Here is a 20,104-nt window from a genome sequence, read left to right as displayed (position 1 = left end):
TAAGGACTCAACAGAATATAGTTCAGTATAGAAATCCACTGCCAGTCTGCGCATCCTTTCCGGGTCTGAAACAAGATGTCCATCCTTATCTTTTAAAAACAACATCTTTTTTTCCATGCTTAGTTTTCCGTTGTAAATTAAAGAAGAAGGATGTAGGAGCATCGATGTCTCTTTTTGTTAGAAACAGACTTTTTATAAGTTCTCCTTTGACTTTTTCATCAAGGATTAAATTCAAACAGTTTTTCTTTTCCGACCACATATCCTTCAAGTTAGGAGAAGCATTTACAGTCATATTCCCTTCAATAATATTAAGTTCTTGCTCCAAACACTCTAATGTTTTCTTTAAACACGAAGCAGAAAGAGAAGAATATTGTTGGCAATAATCCTTAATAAACACTTTCCCAATCTCCTACCATTGAAGAATATTGTCATATTTTCCTTTCTCAGTCTTCCAAACTTCCCAAAAGTTCTTAAAGTTTTCACAAAAGAAAGTGTCTTCTAACAATTTAACATTAAAATGCCAATAAGAAGTTTTGTAAGTTTTTGTTATGAGACTACATTCAACTGTAATTAATTTATGATCTGAAAAAGGGACAGGAGTAATGGTTGAATTCAAAAGCCTGTTCCTCATATTATGAGATACGTAGAACCGGTCTAAACGAGCAGCAGAATATATATTATTAGTAAAACTCACCCAAGAGTACTGTGTAACTAATGGATTATTTTCTCTCCATACATCACATAAGTGAAAATGCCTATATTTGGAGCATAAATATTCACAAAAATGAAATTCATATTGTGTATTTCAGCTCTAACAATCAAGAGTCTTCCCGGTACCAATTCATTTTTCCACAAAACACTGCATTTGAGAGAAGGGGCAAGAAGAATTGCTACCCCAGCACTTAAATTATTCCCATGACTAAGAAAATGCTCTCCTCTCCACCATAGCCCCCAATCAACTTCATTGTCTGAATTGCTGTGGGTTTCTTGCAACAAAAAAAATAACATTTAAATCTTTCAAATTAATAATTTCAGAAAGAAATACACTTTTTTTCATATCCCTCATCCCATTCACATTTAGTGATCCTGCTCTTAAGATCTCCATCAGAAAGAGAGAGGAAAGAAAATAGAAAAATTAAATAAAATGTGTAGCCCATTATGAGTCTTTAGCTTTTCCCCTCGTTAGTGGTTCTTTAGTGGTTCCAACCAGTTTCAATTTTTGCCTAGCAGATGTGATATATTTCTTAAGCCGAAACCTTTTCTGCTGAGAGAGCTCAGTGCAACTACTAATTTTTCGGGCCCAAGCTACCGAAGAAACAAATTTCTCAAGATCAGGAAAGAAATCAACAATTTCTACTCCTGCTTTCTCACCGCGGTCAAGCCAGCCGCAGTTTGAAAATACACGGTCAAGCCAGCCGCTAAAAAAATAAGCGTGTGCGCCTATTACTATGAATAGGGTAATTTCAGTAACGGCAGAGAGAATGCGCTTTCATGGCGCTTCAGTTGCCCAGCTCTATCTATCTATCTATCTATCTATCTATCTATCTATCTATCTATCTATCTATCTATCTATCTATCTATCTATCTATCTATCTATCTATCTATCTATCTATCTATCTATCTATCTATCTATCTAAAAGAAAATAGATATCTATCTATCCATTTTCTTTCTTTCTATTTTTCTTTCTTTCTTTCTTTCTTTCTTTCTTTCTTTCTTTCTTTCTTTCTTTCTTTCTATTTTTCTTTCTTTCATTCTTTCTATTTTTCTTTCTTTCTATCTTTCTATTTTTCTTTCTTTTTCTTTTTTCTATTTTCTTTCTTTCTTTCTATTTTTTTCTTTCATTCTTTCTTTCTATCTTAATTTCTTTCTTTCAATCTTTCTATTTTTTCTTTCTTTCTATCTTTCTATTTTTCTTTCTTTCTTTTTTCTATTTTCTTTCTTTCTTTCTTTCTATTTTTCTTTCTTTCTATCTTTCTATTTTTCTTTCTTTCTTTCTATTTTTCTTTCTTTCTATCTTTCTATTTTTTCTTTCTTTCTTTCTTTCATTCTTTCATTCATTCTTTCTTTCTTTCTTTCTTTTTAATTAATCTATCTATCTATCTATCTATCTATCTATCTATCTATCTATCTGTCTGTCTGTCTGTCTGTCTGTCTGTCTGTCTGTCTGTCTGTCTGTCTGTCTGTCTGTCTATCTATCTATCTATCTATGATGATATATTCCATGTTTTGAGAATGTTTTTGTGTTACTCTGTTTTCCTTTTTATATACACTCATTTCGTCTTTGACATTTGTAGTTCTTTGACATATGTTTTGTTTTTTTTCTTTACAGGTAACACCTCAAGACATTTTTTACAGGTTTACAGCATAATTATTTGTAAAAAGAGATAAAAAAATGTATACACTCTTTTTAAATGCCTCTTTTTTCATGTTTTTTTAGTATTAAAATGACAGTTTCTCATGAATTAAATGTCCCATGTCCTAATGTCCCAATGCCTCTCTTCTACTTTAGACACCTATAAAAACCTATTTTCTAATAAGTAGAAAAAAACAATGGTCATGTCATGTACGGGACGTCCCATATAGTGTGCACACCAATTATCTAACCATTTTACTGCAGCGTTTTGGAGATATAGGCCTCTATTCTTCTTTAGACACAAATAAAAACCTAATTTCTAATAAGTAGAAAAAAACAATGGTCAGGTCATGTACGGGACGTCCCATAGAGTGTGCTCACCAAATATCTAACCATTTTACTGCAGCGTTTTGGAGATATAGGCCTCTCTTCTACTTTAGACACAAATAAAAACCTCATATCTAATAAGTAGAAAAAAACAATGGTCAGGTCATGTACGGGACGTCCCATAGATTGTGCACACCAATTATCTAACCATTTTACTGCAGCGTTTTGGAGATATAGGCCATTATTGTACTATAAATGCCAATAAAAACCTCATTTCTAATAAGTAGAAAAAAACAATGGTCAGGTCATGTACGGGACATTCCATACAGTGTGCACACCAATTATCTAACCATTTTACTGCAGCGTTTTGGAGATATAGGCCTCTCTTCTACTTTAGACACAAATAAAAACCTCATTTCTAATAAGTAGAAAAAAGCAATGGTCAAGTCATGTACGGGACGTCCCGTAGAGTGTGCACACCAATTATCTAACCATTTTACTGCAGCGTTTTGGAGATATAGGCCTCTCTTCTACTTTAGACACCTATAAAAACCTATTTTCTAATAAGTAGAAAAAAACAATGCTCAGGTCATGTACGGGACTTCCCATAGAGTGTGCTCACCAATTATCTAGCCATTTTACTGCAGCGTTTTGAAGAGAAACGTCACTATTCAACTATAAACACCAATAAAAACCTCATTTCTAATAAGTAGAAAAAAACAATGGTCAGGTCATGTACGGGACGTCCCATAGAGTGTGCACACCAATTATCTAGCAATTTTACTGCAGCATTTTGGAGATATAAGCCTCTCTTCTACTTTAGACACGTATAAAAAAACATTTTCTAATAAGTAGAAAAAAACAATGGTCAGGTCATGTACAAGACATCCCATACAGTGTGCATACCAATTATCTAACCATTTTACTGCAGCGTTTTAGAGATATAGGCCTCTATTCTACTTTAGACACCTATAAAAACCTATTTTCTAATAAGTAGAAAAAAACAATGGTCAGGTTATGTATGGGACGTCCCATAGAGTGTGCTCACCAAATATCTTACCATTTTACTGCAGCGTTTTGGAGATAAAGGCAACTATTCAACTATAAACAACAATAAAAACCTCATTTCTAATAAGTAGAAAAAAACAATGGTCAGGTCATGTACGGGACGTCCCATAGAGTGTGCACACCAATTATCTAACCATTTTACTGCAGCGTTTTGGAGATAAAGGTAACTATTCAACTATAAACAACAATAAAAACCTCATTTCTAATAAGTAGAAAAAAAACAATGGTCAGGTCATGTACGGGACGTCCCATAGAGTGTGCACACCAATTATCTAACCATTTTACTGCAGCGTTTTGGAGATATAGGCCTTTCTTCTACTTTAGACACAAATAAAAACCGCATTTCTAATAAGTAGAAAAAAACAATGGTCAGATCATGTATGGGACGTCCCATAGAGTGTGCACACCAATTATCTAACCATTTTACTGCAGCGTTTTGGAGATATAGGCCTCTCTTCTACTTTAGACACCTATAAAAAATATTTTCTAATAAGTAGAAAAAAACAATGGTCAGGTCATGTACGTGACGTCCCATAGAGTGTGCACACCAATTATCTAACCATTTTACTGCAGCGTTTTGGAGATATAGGCCTCTCTTCTACTTTAGACACCTATAAAAAATATTTTCTAATAAGTAGAAAAAAACAATGGTCAGGTCATGTACGGGATGTCCCATAGAGTGTGCACACCAATTATCTAACCATTTTACTGCAGCGTTTTGGAGATATAGGCCTCTCTTCTACTTTAGACACCTATAAAAAATATTTTTTAATAAGTAGAAAAAAACAATGGTCAGGTCATGTACGGGATGTCCCATAGAGTGTGCACACCAATTATCTAACCATTTTACTGCAGCGTTTTGGAGATATAGGCCTCTCTTCTACTTTAGACACCTATAAAAAATATTTTCTAATAAGTAGAAAAAAACAATGGTCAGGTCATGTACGGGATGTCCCATAGAGTGTGCACACCAATTATCTAACCATTTTACTGCAGCGTTTTGGAGATATAGGCCTCTCTTCTACTTTAGACACAAATAAAAACAGCATTTCTAATAAGTAGAAAAAAGCAATGGTCAGGTCATGTACGGGACGTCCCATAGAGTGTGCACACCAATTATCTAACCATTTTACTGCAGCGTTTTGGAGATAAAGGCAACTATTCAACTATAAACAACAATAAAAACCTCATTTCTAATAAGTAGAAAAAAACAATGGTCAGGTCATGTACGGGATGTCCCATAGAGTGTGCACACCAATTATCTAACCATTTTACTGCAGCGTTTTGGAGATATAGGCCTCTCTTCTACTTTAGACACCTATAAAAAATATTTTTTAATAAGTAGAAAAAAACAATGGTCAGGTCATGTACGGGATGTCCCATAGAGTGTGCACACCAATTATCTAACCATTTTACTGCAGCGTTTTGGAGATATAGGCCTCTCTTCTACTTTAGACACCTATAAAAAATATTTTCTAATAAGTAGAAAAAAACAATGGTCAGGTCATGTACGGGATGTCCCATAGAGTGTGCACACCAATTATCTAACCATTTTACTGCAGCGTTTTGGAGATATAGGCCTCTCTTCTACTTTAGACACAAATAAAAACAGCATTTCTAATAAGTAGAAAAAAGCAATGGTCAGGTCATGTACGGGACGTCCCATAGAGTGTGCACACCAATTATCTAACCATTTTACTGCAGCGTTTTGGAGATAAAGGCAACTATTCAACTATAAACAACAATAAAAACCTCATTTCTAATAAGTAGAAAAAAACAATGGTCAGGTCATGTACGGGACGTCCCATAGAGTGTGCACACCAATTATCTAACCATTTTACTGCAGCGTTTTGGAGATATAGGCCTCTCTTCTACTTTAGACACCTATAAAAAATATTTTCTAATAAGTAGAAAAAAACAATGGTCAGGTCATGTACGGGATGTCCCATAGAGTGTGCACACCAATTATCTAACCATTTTACTGCAGCGTTTTGGAGATATAGGCCTCCCTTCTACTTAAGACACCTATAAAAAATATTTTCTAATAAGTAGAAAAAAACAATGGTCAGGTCATGTACGGGATGTCCCATAGAGTGTGCACACCAATTATCTAACCATTTTACTGCAGTGTTTTGGAGATATAGGCCTCTCTTCTACTTTAGACACAAATAAAAACAGCATTTCTAATAAGTAGAAAAAAGCAATGGTCAGGTCATGTACGGGACGTCCCATAGAGTGTGCACACCAATTATCTAACCATTTTACTGCAGCGTTTTGGAGATAAAGGCAACTATTCAACTATAAACAACAATAAAAACCTCATTTCTAATAAGTAGAAAAAAACAATGGTCAGGTCATGTACGGGACGTCCCATAGAGTGTGCACACCAATTATCTAACCATTTTACTGCAGCGTTTTGGAGATATAGGCCTCTCTTCTACTTTAGACACCTATAAAAAATATTTTCTAATAAGTAGAAAAAAACAATGGTCAGGTCATGTACGGGATGTCCCATAGAGTGTGCACACCAATTATCTAACCATTTTACTGCAGCGTTTTGGAGATATACAGGTAGGCCTCTCTTCTACTTTAGACACAAATAAAAACCTCATTTCTAATAAGTAGAAAAAAGCAATGGTCAGGTCATGTACGGGACGTCCCGTAGAGTGTGCACACCAATTATCTAACCATTTTACTGCAGCGTTTTGGAGATATAGGCCTCTCTTCTACTTTAGACACAAATAAAAACAGCATTTCTAATAAGTAGAAAAAAGCAATGGTCAGGTCATGTACGGGACGTCCCATAGAGTGTGCACACCAATTATCTAAACATTTTACTGCAGCGTTTTGAAGATAAACGTCACTATTCAACTATAAACACCAATAAAAACCTCATTTCTAATAAGTAGAAAAAAACAATGGTCAGGTCATGTACGGGACTTCCCATAGAGTGTGCACACCAATTATCTAACCATTTTACTGCAGCGTTTTGGAGATATAGGCCTCTCTTCTACTTTAGACACAACTAAAAACCGCATTTCTAATAAGTAGAAAAAACAATGGTCAGGTCATGTACGGGACGTCCCATAGAGTGTGCACACCAATTATCTAACCATTTTACTGCAGCGTTTTGGAGATATAGGCCTCTCTTCTACTTTAGACACAAATAAAAACCGCATTTCTAATAAGTAGAAAAAAACAATGGTCAGGTCATGTACGGGACTTCCCATACAGTACACACACCTCACATCAAACCATTTTACTGTCACGTTTTGGAGAAATGTCCCATTATTCGACTTCAGAAGCCCATAAATACCTCATTTCTAATAAGTAGAAAAAACTAATGGTCAGTTCTTATACGGGACATCCCATACAGTACACACACCTCATATCAAACCATTTGACTGCAGCATTTTGGAGAAATGTCCCATTATTCGACTTCAGAGGGCCATAAATACCTCATTTCTAATAAGTAGAAAAAACTAATGGCCAATTCTTATACGGGACTTCCCACACAGTACACACACTGTAACGTTTGGATGGAAAAAGGACCCAACAGCGAGGATGCGGTCAACTGATAGTCTTTAATGGATAGTAAACAGACCAACAGTAATCAGAAGTTCAGGGGAATAATAGCAGAAAACAATCACGGCCACACGGCACTAAATGAGAACAGAAATCCCCACTTCTGGTGAGCCCCGAATGCAGCCACGGACGGCGACTCGCTAGGCGGAGAAACCCCGAACCTCCCGTGAATGAGGTGAGGTCAGCAGTAGGTTGGTGGCGAGGCAGAGGACCACAGCTTCCAGTGCAGCACTGAAGTCAGAGAGCAAAAACCACACAGTAATCTATGCAGGTAGGAATTACAGCTCACACCAGGACAGAACAGGACAGGACAACGTAGAGTGAGAAAATTCCGGCGTCAGTATTAAGCCACAACATAGAATAATCCGACAAGGATCTAGGGACAGAAAGCGCTAGAAGAAGGAGAAACAATCAGGGGGAGAATGGAAACAGCTGGTGCCGACCAGCACAGATAATAGGAAGAGTAGCATCAGCTGAAAGAGATGAGATCATGAGATCCTGAGGGCGTAATGCAAGAAAGAGAGAGAGAGAGTGAACAAACGGCCACAAGAGGGAGACAGAGAAAGAGAGAAGAACCAGGATCATGACAGTACCCCTCCCTCAACGAGCGCCTCCTGGCGCTCCCAGGTCTGAAGACCGATGAGACCGGAGGAAATCCTCGATGAGCGAGGGGTCCAAGACGTCTCGGGAGGGAACCCAACTTCTCTCCTCAGGACCATACCCCTCCCAGTCGACTAAATATTGGTACCCACGACCCCGTCGGCGTCTGTCCAAAATTCGCCTGACTGTGTAGACAGGGACGCCCTCAACACGAACGGGGGGGCAAGAAGGGCGGGAGGGAGGGCGAATGACCGGCTTAATACATGAGACATGAAAAACAGGGTGGACTCGACGGAGATCGGACGAAAGACGAAGACGGACAGTGACAGGATTGATGATCTTGATAATGCGGAAAGGACCAATGAAACGGGGTGCCAATTTACGAGACTCGGATTGGAGAGGCAAATTTGCCGTGGAGAGCCACACTCTCTGACCACGAAGGTAACGAGGGCTCTTTACCCGACGCTTATTGGCCGCTGTTCTCATGCGTCTCCTTGTACGACAAAGTGCTGATTTAACTCTCCTCCAGGTGCGTCTACAGCGAGCAATAAAACCCTGAACGGACGGACACCTAGACTCCGCCTCCTGTGAGGAGAACAGAGGAGGCTGGTAGCCAAGGCTACCGTGGAAAGGCGAAAGGCCCGTGGCGGAAGACGGATGCGAGTTATAAGCGTACTCAGCCCAAGGGAGCTGTTCAGACCACGACGCGGGACTGCGAGAAGCCAGACTACGGAGAATGCGAGCAATGCTTTGATTCGCCCGTTCGGCCTGCCCATTAGTCTGGGGGTGATAGCCCGACGAAAGGCTGGCGGTGGCCCCTATAAGGCGGCAAAATTCCTTCCAGAACAATGAGGCGAACTGCGGACCTCTATCAGATACTACATCGGAGGGTAACCCATGCAGCTTAAAGACATGGTTTACCATGATCTGAGCAGTCTCCTTAGCAGAGGGAAGTTTAGGGAGCGGAATAAAGTGCGCCGACTTAGAAAAACGATCGACTACAGTCAGGATGACCGTACTCCCTGCTGAGGAGGGAAGTCCGGTGATAAAATCAAGCGCTATATGCGACCACGGACGAGCAGGCACAGGCAAGGGTCGAAGGAGACCGGCTGGGGGAGAATGACCCGACTTGGTCTGCGCGCATACGACACAAGAGGCAACAAAACGACGCGTGTCATGTTCTAACGTGGGCCACCAAAAACGCTGACGGATAGAAGCGAGCGAACCCCGAACTCCCGGATGAGCGGCTAATCTGGAAGAATGTCCCCATCTAAGGACTGCTTGACGCGCTGACACGGGAACAAAAAGAAGATCCCTAGGACACTCAGGAGGGGCAGTGACTCGAGAGAGAGCCCTTCTGACCAGTCTCTCGATTCCCCAAACAATAGCCCCCACGAAGCGCCCTGGGGGAATCACCGCGTCATTATTGACTGGCGCCGAAGACGAATCAAAGAGACGGGAGAGAGCATCGGGCTTAACGTTCTTGGAACCTGGGCGGTAGGATATCGAGAAATCAAAGCGAGTAAAAAACAGAGCCCAGCGAGCCTGGCGTGCGTTCAAACGCTTAGCAGAACGGATGTATTCCAGGTTACGGTGGTCAGTCCATACTAGAAACGGAACAGTGGACCCCTCTAACCATTGTCGCCACTCCCCTAAAGCTAGGCGAATGGCGAGTAACTCCCGATTACCGACATCGTAGTTACGTTCAGCAGGTGAAAGGCGGTGAGAGAAAAAAGCACAGGGATGTACTTTACCGTCAGCGGCGGATCGTTGGGAGAGCACAGCCCCGACCCCCACCTCTGAAGCATCCACCTCCACTATAAATTGTCTCGAGACATCGGGAGTGAGTAGGATCGGAGCCGTAGTAAAAAGGGTCTTTAGCCGATCAAATGCCGTTTGTGCGGCATCTGACCACCTAAAGCTGGACTTGACGGACGTCAGAGCCGTAAGGGGCGCGGCTACCTGGCTGAAATTTCGGATGAAACGACGATAAAAATTCGCAAATCCGAGGAAACGCTGTAACGCGACGCGGGAGTCGGGTATGGGCCAATCGGTAACCGCCGACACCTTGCCTGGATCCATACTGACCCCCTCTGCGGAGACAATAGAGCCTAAAAACGAAATCGAAGACACGTGAAAGGTGCACTTCTCAGCCTTGACAAATAAACGATTCTCTAGAAGCCGTTGGAGGACTCGGCGGACGTGCTGAATATGGACCTGAAGGGACGGAGAGAAAATCAGAATGTCGTCCAAGTAGACAAAGACAAAAATGTTGAGCATATCGCGGAGGACGTCATTAATGAGAGCCTGAAAAACTGCGGGAGCGTTGACCAAACCGAAAGGAAGAACCCTATATTCAAAGTGCCCCAGGGGTGTGTTAAACGCAGTCTTCCACTCGTCTCCCTCCCTTATCCGAACTAAATGATAAGCGTTACGGAGATCGAGCTTAGAGAAAATCTTTGCTCCCTGTAAGATGTCAAAAGCTGAAGACATCAGTGGCAAGGGGTAACGATTCTTGACAGTGATCTCGTTCAGCCCTCGATAATCTATACAAGGGCGCAAAGAGCCATCCTTCTTCTTGACAAAGAAGAAGCCGGCACCTGCAGGAGACGACGATGGAACGATCAGACCAGCATTTAGAGATTCTGACAGGTAATTCTCGAGCGCCTTACGTTCTGGAGCTGACAACGAGTATAGTCTTCCCCGAGGAGGAGAGGTCCCCGGGAGAAGATCTATGCTACAGTCGTACTGGCGATGAGGGGGGAGAGAAGTGGCCCGAGCACGGCTGAAAACCTCCCGCAGATCGTGATACTCCTCCGGTACTCCTGTCAAATCACCCGGCTCTTCCTGGAAAACAGAAACAGATGACACGGGGGGAACAGCAGAAGTCAAACACTTAACATGACACGACAGTTTCCAGGATAAAATACAGCCGTTAGACCAGTCAACATGGGGATTATGTTGAACGAGCCAAGGGTGGCCCAAAACTACCGGTGTAAAGGGAGAATGAAAAACTAAAAAAGAAATAGTCTCATTATGGTTCCCTGAGACGGAGAGAGTAAGGGGAACAGTCTCTCTCCGCACCCTAGGTAGGGAACTGCCATCTAGGGCGAACAGGGGGGTGGAGCTCTTTAAGTCAATGAGGGGAATACCCTGTTCACGAGCCCACGTCTCGTCGACGAAATTTCCCTCAGCACCGGAGTCGACCAGAGCGGTCCCGGACACTGAGGTTGTAGACCATCGAAGGAGGACAGGCATAGTGGTGCAGGACTTGGACGGAGGGATCCTAGAAACAGCGCTCGCCAGTAACCCTCCGCCTACTGACGAGCTCTGGCTTTTACTGGACAGTCTGAGACAAAGTGTCCAGCGGCAGCACAGTACATGCACAGACGATTCATGATACGTCGCTCACGTTCCTTGCGGGAGATACGAAGACCTCCGAGTTGCATCGGCTCAGGATTCGGAGTGGCAGGCTGAAAAGGAGTACCCTCAGGCGGAGCGAAGAGGGCGGCTTCCATTCCGCGGGCTCGACGGCGTGAGTCAAAGCGTCTCTCCACGCGAATCGCCAGATCGATGAGAGCGTCGAGTTGGGTGGGTGCTTCACGTGCCAGAATCTCGTCCTTGAGCTCCGGGTTAAGAGCCTCCAGAAAACGGGCCACCAAAGCCGTATTGTTCCACCCACAGGTCGTCGAGAGCGTGCGGAACTGGATGGAGAAGTCAGTCACCGAACGCCTCCCCTGACGGAGTACAGAGAGCAAGCGCGAAGCCTCCTCACCATAGGCTGAGCGATCAAAAACTCTTATCATCTCCTCCTTGAAAAGAGAGAAGTCAAACACACAGTTGGTCTTGGCCTCCCAGTTCGCCGCGCCCCACTCCCGTGCCCGGCCAGTGAGGAGTGAGATGACAAAAGCGACCTTAGACCGGTCAGTAGAATACGTAGAGGGCTGGAGAGAAAAGACCACCTCGCACTGTGTCAGAAAGGAGCGGCATTGCGTGGGCTCACCCGAGTACACGGGCGGGTTATTTATCCGGGGTTCGGACACTCCGCGGGTCTCAGGAAAAGAAGGTGATTCTGAGCGTAACTGGTGAACCCGCTGAGAGAGACCCGTCATCTGAGCAGCCAGTGACTCTACAGCCTGTCTTGCCGACGAGATGTCCTCATGATGTCGGCCCAGTAAAACACCCTGCATCTCGACAGCCACATGAAGGGGACTGCCACTCGCTGAGTCCATCGTGGTCGGATTATTCTGTAACGTTTGGATGGAAAAAGGACCCAACAGCGAGGATGCGGTCAACTGATAGTCTTTAATGGATAGTAAACAGACCAACAGTAATCAGAAGTTCAGGGGAATAATAGCAGAAAACAATCACGGCCACACGGCACTAAATGAGAACAGAAATCCCCACTTCTGGTGAGCCCCGAATGCAGCCACGGACGGCGACTCGCTAGGCGGAGAAACCCCGAACCTCCCGTGAATGAGGTGAGGTCAGCAGTAGGTTGGTGGCGAGGCAGAGGACCACAGCTTCCAGTGCAGCACTGAAGTCAGAGAGCAAAAACCACACAGTAATCTATGCAGGTAGGAATTACAGCTCACACCAGGACAGAACAGGACAGGACAACGTAGAGTGAGAAAATTCCGGCGTCAGTATTAAGCCACAACATAGAATAATCCGACAAGGATCTAGGGACAGAAAGCGCTAGAAGAAGGAGAAACAATCAGGGGGAGAATGGAAACAGCTGGTGCCGACCAGCACAGATAATAGGAAGAGTAGCATCAGCTGAAAGAGATGAGATCATGAGATCCTGAGGGCGTAATGCAAGAAAGAGAGAGAGAGAGTGAACAAACGGCCACAAGAGGGAGACAGAGAAAGAGAGAAGAACCAGGATCATGACACACACCTCATATCAAACCATTTGACTGCAGCATTTTGGAGAAATGTCCCATTATTCGACTTCAGAGGGCCATAAATACCTCATTTCTAATAAGTAGAAAAAAATAATGGTCAGTTCTTATACAGGACGTCCCACACAGTACACACACCTCATATCAAACCATTTGACTGCAGCATTTTGGAGAAATGTCCCATTATTCGACTTCAGAGGGCCATAAATACCTCATTTCTAATAAGTAGAAAAAACTAATGGCCAATTCTTATACGGGACTTCCCACACAGTACACACACCTCATATCAAACCATTTGACTGCAGCATTTTGGAGAAATGTCCCATTATTCGACTTCAGAGGGCCATAAATACCTCATTTCTAATAAGTAGAAAAAACTAATGGCCAATTCTTATACGGGATGTCCCACACAGTACACACACCTCATATCAAACCATTTTACTGTAGTATTTTGGATAAATGTCCCATTATTCGACTTCAGAGGGCCATAAATACCTCATTTCTAATAAGTAGAAAAAACGAACGGTCAGTTCTTATACGGGACGTCCTACACAGTATACTCATCTCATATCAAATAATTTTACTGTAGCATTTTGGAGAAATGTAACATTATTCGACTTTAGAGGCCCATAAATACCTCATTTCTAATAAGTAGTAAAAAATAACTGTCAGTTCCTGTAGGGGCCGTCCCATACAGTTTACACACCTCATATCAAACCATTTTACTGTAGCATTTTGGAGAAATGTCCCATTATTCAACTTCAGAGGTCCATAAAGATCTCATTTCTCATAAGTAGAAAAAAATAATGGCCAATTATTATAGGGCACGTCCCATAGAGTACACACACCTCACATCAAACCATTTTACTGTCGCATTTTGGAGAAATGTCCCATTATTCGACTTCAGAGGCCCATAAATACCTCATTTCTAATAAGTAGAAAAAAATCATATCAAACCTCATATCAAACCATTTTACTGCAGCATTTTGGAGAAATGTTACATTATTCTACTTCAGAGGCCTATAAATTCCTCATTTATAATAAGTAGAAAAAACGAACAGTCAGTTCTTATACGGGACGTCCCATAAAGTATACACACCTCTTATCAAACCATTTTACTGCAGCATTTTGGAGAAATGTTACATTATTCTACTTCAGAGGCCTATAAATTCCTAATTTCTAATAAGGAGAAAAAACTAACGGTCAGTTCTTATACAGGACGTCCCATACAGTATACGAAGCTCATATCAAACCATTTTACTGTAGCATTTTGGAGAAATGTTACATTGTTCGACTTCAGAGACCTATAAATACCTCATTTCTAATAAGTAGAAAAAACAAACGGTCAGTTTTTTTAGGAGACGTCCCATAGAGTAAACATTTTACTGCAGCGTTTTAAAGATATGTTATATTTTACTACTTCAAAGCCCCATACTATATGCATGTTATAGATTGTGTTGTAGAACGCAGATGAACACAATGATAAAGCCAAAGGTGCCATCTTGTGCCGGCAGATGTATAGAATGCGGCTTAGCTGGAGGACAATAAAAAGCCGGAGAGAACCATGCAAAAGGTTGGTGAAGATGATGGTGACAGCCAGGGCGATGGCCTTGAGCAGGGAAGAGCAGACGGAGACCCAGCCCACAGTCAAGACTGCATCCCACGGCGGCGTCGCAGAAGGGAGTAGCCATGAAGTGAAGAGTCCCAACACTACCAAGGGGATTACCAGAGGTGATAACGGTGATGGAGGTGGAGCACACCACGTAGCCAGAGATGCGATGAGGCAGTGAGACACAAAGACCTAGGCGACCACGACTAGGCCACAGCGCCGACCCCCTGAAGTGGAAGCAGCGATCCTGAGGTTAGAGGCTGAGCTGCAACAACCATAGGTAGAGGTGGAAGCTTAGGGAGGGCGGAGCTAGTCAAAGGCGAAAGAGGTGGAGAGCCGTAGGGCAGCGAATGGGCCGCAAGTCCATGGCTAAGAAGGTGTAATGTCCAACAGAGGGAGCCCGGGAAGGCTGAATGGCCGATTGTCCACGCTGGAGTCAAGGGTGGTAAGTGAGCACAGGAGCAAGGGCGGCGGGTAAAGGTGGAGCGGAGGCGGAGCACTCAGATGCTGGAGACGGAGCCACAGTCTTCACACCCCCAAGAGGAGATGGCTTACAGCAGGCAAAAGATGTAGCAGGGCCACAGAGAGGAGACTGAGTTGCACTGCGGGACTGATGGGAGGAAGAGATGACTGGGTGGCAGGAGTGTCTTGGGACTGCAGAGACAGACAGATAATAGGAAATATACAAGTTTATTACAAGTATTTTGGGGATGGGGTGGGAGGTTGGGCGGGACCAGCAGATTCCCCCTTGCTGCTTGTGGTGGGCTCATGCTGTTGATCCTCAGAGTCTGGGTGATCTTAGCTGGGAACTGGGTTGTGAGTGGGACTGGCGTTGTTGTCCACAGTTAGGACGGTAAGTGGTAATCCACAAGACCCCAGCACCCACTGAATTCCTACTCATATGAAATGAGGTCTTTATACACCCCTTAAGTCAATTAATATGACATATCTCAAAAATGCTGCAGTAAAACGGTTTGAAATGAGGTGTGTATACTGAATGGGACGTTCCCTATAAGAATTGGCCATTAGTTTTTTCTATTATTAGAAATGAGGTATTTATGGGCCTCTGAAGTCTAATAATGGGGCATTTCTCCAAAATGCTACAGTAAAATGGTTTCATATGAGGTGCGTATACTGTATGGGATGTCCCGTATAAGAACTGACCATTATTTTTTTCTACTTATTGAAAAAGAGGTATTTATGGGCCTCTGAAGTTAAATAATGGGACATTTCTCCAAAATGCTACAGTAAAATGGTTTGATATGAGGTGTGTAAACTGTATGGGACGTCACCTACAAGAACTGACCGTTATTTTTTACTACTCATTAGAAATGAGGTATTTATGGGCCTCCAAAATCGAATAATGTGACATTTCTCCAAAATGCTACAGTAAAATGGTTTGATATGAGGTGTGTAAACTGCATGGGACGTCCCCTACAAGAACTGACCGTTATTTTTTTACTACTTATTAGAAATGAGTTATTTGTGGGCCTCTGAAGTCAAATAATGCGACATTTCTCCAAAATGCTGCAGTAAAATAGTTTGATATGAGGTGTGTGTACTGTATGGGACGTCCCATATAAGAACTGACAGTTATTTTTTTCTACTTATTAGAAATGAGGTATTTATGGCCCTCTGAAGTCGAATAATGGAACATTTCTCCAAAATGCTACAGTAAAATTGTTTGATATGAGGTGTGTGTACTATATGGGACGTTGCCTACAAGAAGTGATCGTTGTTTTTTTCTACTAATTAGAAATGAGGAATATATCAGCCTGTGAAGTCAAATAATGTAACATTACTCCAAAATGCTACAGTAAAATGGTTTGATACGAGGTGCGTATACTGTATGGGATGTCCCGTATAAGAACTGACCATTATTTTTTTCTACTTATTGAAAATGAGGTATTTATGGGCCTCTGAAGTAGAATAATGGGACATTTCTCCAAAATGCTACAGTAAAATGGTTTGATATGAGGTGTGTAAACTGTATGGGACGTCCCCTACAAGAACTGACAGTTATTATTTACTACTTATTAAAAAAGAGGTATTTATGGGCCTCTAAAGTCGTATAATGTTACATTTCTCCAAAATGCTACAGTAAAATTATTTGATATGAGATGAGTATACTGTGTGGGACGTCCCGTATAAGAACTGACCGTTCGTTTTTTCTACTTATTTTGAAATGAGGTATTTATGGCCCTCTGAAGTCGAATAATGGGACATTTCTCCAAAATGCTGCAGTAAAATGGTTTGATATGAGGTGTGTGTACTGTGTGGGACGTCCCGTATAAGAATTGGCCATTACTTTTTTCTACTTATTAGAAATGAGGTATTTATGGGCCTCTGAAGTAGAATAATGGGACATTTCTCCAAAATGCTACAGTAAAATGGTTTGATATGAGGTTTGTGTACTGTGTGGGACGTCCCGTATAAGAATTGGCCATTAGTTTTTTCTACTTATTAGAATTGAGGTATTTATGGCCCTCTGAAGTCGAATAATGGGACATTTCTCCAAAATGCTACAGTAAAATGGTTTGATATGAGGTGTGTGTACTGTGTGGGACGTCCCGTATAAGAATTGGCCATTAGTTTTTTCTACTTATTAGAAATGAGGTATTTATGGCCCTCTGAAGTCGAATAATGGGACATTTCTCCAAAATGCTACAGTAAAATGGTTTGATATGAGGTTTGTGTACTGTATGGGACGTCCCATATAAGAACTGACAGTTATTTTTTACTACTTATTAGAAATGAGGTATTTATGGGCCTCTAAAGTCGAATAATGTTACATTTCTCCAAAATGCTACAGTAAAATTATTTGATATGAGGTGCGTATACTGTATGGGACGTCCCGTATAAGAACTGACCTTTATTTTTTTCTACTTATTGAAAATTAGGTATTTATGGGCCTCTGAAGTTGAATAATGGGACATTTCTCCAAAATGCTACAGTAAAATGGTTTGATATGAGGTGTGTGTACTCTATGGGGCGTCCCGTCTAAGAACTGACCATTATTTTTTTCTACTTATTAGAAATGAGGTATTTATGGCCCTCTGAAGTCGAATAATGGGACATTTCTCAAAAATGCTACAGTAAAATGGTTTGATATGAGGTGTGTATACTGTATGGGTCGTCCACCGCGGTCAAGCCAGCCGCAGTTTGAAAATACACGGTCAAGCCAGCCGCTAAAAAAATAAGCGTGTGCGCCTATTACTATGAATAGGGTAATTTCAGTAACGGCAGAGAGAATGCGCTTTCATGGCGCTTCAGTTGCCCAGCTCTATCTATCTATCTATCTATCTATCTATCTATCTATCTATCTATCTATCTATCTATCTATCTATCTATCTATCTATCTATCTAAAAGAAAATAGATATCTATCTATCTATTTTCTTTCTTTCTATTTTTCTTTCTTTCTTTCTTTCTTTCTTTCTTTCTTTCTATTTTTCTTTCTTTCATTCTTTCTATTTTTCTTTCTTTCTATCTTTCTATTTTTCTTTCTTTTTCTTTTTTCTATTTTTCTTTCTTTCTTTCTATTTTTTTCTTTCATTCTTTCTTTCTATCTTAATTTCTTTCTTTCAATCTTTCTATTTTTTCTTTCTTTCTATCTTTCTATTTTTCTTTCTTTCTTTTTTCTATTTTCTTTCTTTCTTTCTTTCTATTTTTCTTTCTTTCTATCTTTCTATTTTTCTTTCTTTCTTTCTATTTTTCTTTCTTTCTATCTTTCTATTTTTTCTTTCTTTCTTTCATTCTTTCATTCATTCATTCATTCTTTCTTTCTTTCTTTCTTTCTTTCTTTCTTTCTTTCTTTCTTTCTTTCTTTCTTTCTTTTTAATTAATCTATCTATCTATCTATCTATCTATCTATCTATCTATCTATCTATCTATCTATCTATCTATCTATCTGTCTGTCTGTCTGTCTGTCTGTCTGTCTGTCTGTCTGTCTATCTATCTATCTATCTATGATGATATATTCCATGTTTTGAGAATGTTTTTGTGTTACTCTGTTTTCCTTTTTATATACACTCATTTCGTCTTTGACATTTGTAATTCTTTGACATATGTTTTGTTTTTTTTCTTTACAGGTAACACCTCAAGACATTTTTTACAGGTTTACAGCATAATTATTTGTAAAAAGAGATAAAAAAAAGTATACACTCTTTTAAATGCCTCTTTTTTCATGTTTTTTTAGTATTAAAATGACAGTTTCTCATGAATTAAATGTCCCATGTCCTAATGTCCCAATGCCTCTCTTCTACTTTAGACACCTATAAAAACCTATTTTCTAATAAGTAGAAAAAAACAATGGTCATGTCATGTACGGGACGTCCCATATAGTGTGCACACCAATTATCTAACCATTTTACTGCAGCGTTTTGGAGATATAGGCCTCTATTCTTCTTTAGACACAAATAAAAACCTAATTTCTAATAAGTAGAAAAAAACAATGGTCAGGTCATGTACGGGACGTCCCATATAGTGTGCTCACCAAATATCTAACCATTTTACTGCAGCGTTTTAGAGATATAGGCCTCTATTCTTCTTTAGACACAAATAAAAACCTAATTTCTAATAAGTAGAAAAAAACAATGGTCAGGTCATGTACGGGACGTCCCATAGAGTGTGCTCACCAAATATCTAACCATTTTACTGCAGCGTTTTGGAGATATAGGCCTCTCTTCTACTTTAGACATAAATAAAAACCTCATTTCTAATAAGTAGAAAAAAACAATGGTCAGGTCATGTACAGGACGTCCCATAGATTGTGCACACCAATTATCTAACCATTTTACTGCAGCGTTTTGGAGATATAGGCCATTATTGTACTATAAATGCCAATAAAAACCTCATTTCTAATAAGTAGAAAAAAACAATGGTCAGGTCATGTACGGGACATTCCATACAGTGTGCACACCAATTATCTAACCATTTTACTGCAGCGTTTTGGAGATATAGGCCTCTCTTCTACTTTAGACACAAATAAAAACCTCATTTCTAATAAGTAGAAAAAAGCAATGGTCAAGTCATGTACGGGACGTCCCGTAGAGTGTGCACACCAATTATCTAACCATTTTACTGCAGCGTTTTGGAGATATAGGCCTCTCTTCTACTTTAGACACCTATAAAAACCTATTTTCTAATAAGTAGAAAAAAACAATGCTCAGGTCATGTACGGGACTTCCCATAGAGTGTGCTCACCAATTATCTAGCCATTTTACTGCAGCGTTTTGAAGAGAAACGTCACTATTCAACTATAAACACCAATAAAAACCTCATTTCTAATAAGTAGAAAAAAACAATGGTCAGGTCATGTACGCGATGTCCCATAGAGTGTGCTCACCAATTATCTAGCAATTTTACTGCAGCATTTTGGAGATATAAGCCTCTCTTCTACTTTAGACACGTATAAAAAAACATTTTCTAATAAGTAGAAAAAACAATGGTCAGGTCATGTACAAGACATCCCATACAGTGTGCATACCAATTATCTAACCATTTTACTGCAGCGTTTTGGAGATATAGGCCTCCCTTCTACTTTAGACACCTATAAAAAATATTTTCTAATAAGTAGAAAAAAACAATGGTCAGGTCATGTACGGGACGTCCCATAGAGTGTGCACACCAATTATCTAACCATTTTACTGCAGCGTTT

Source organism: Pimephales promelas, chromosome 20, assembly GCF_988280905.1.
Source record: "Pimephales promelas chromosome 20, fPimPro1.hap1.1, whole genome shotgun sequence".
Lineage (NCBI taxonomy): Eukaryota > Metazoa > Chordata > Actinopteri > Cypriniformes > Leuciscidae > Pimephales > Pimephales promelas.
The sequence above is the reverse complement of the archived record's forward strand: the minus strand, read 5'-3'. Positions refer to the sequence as shown.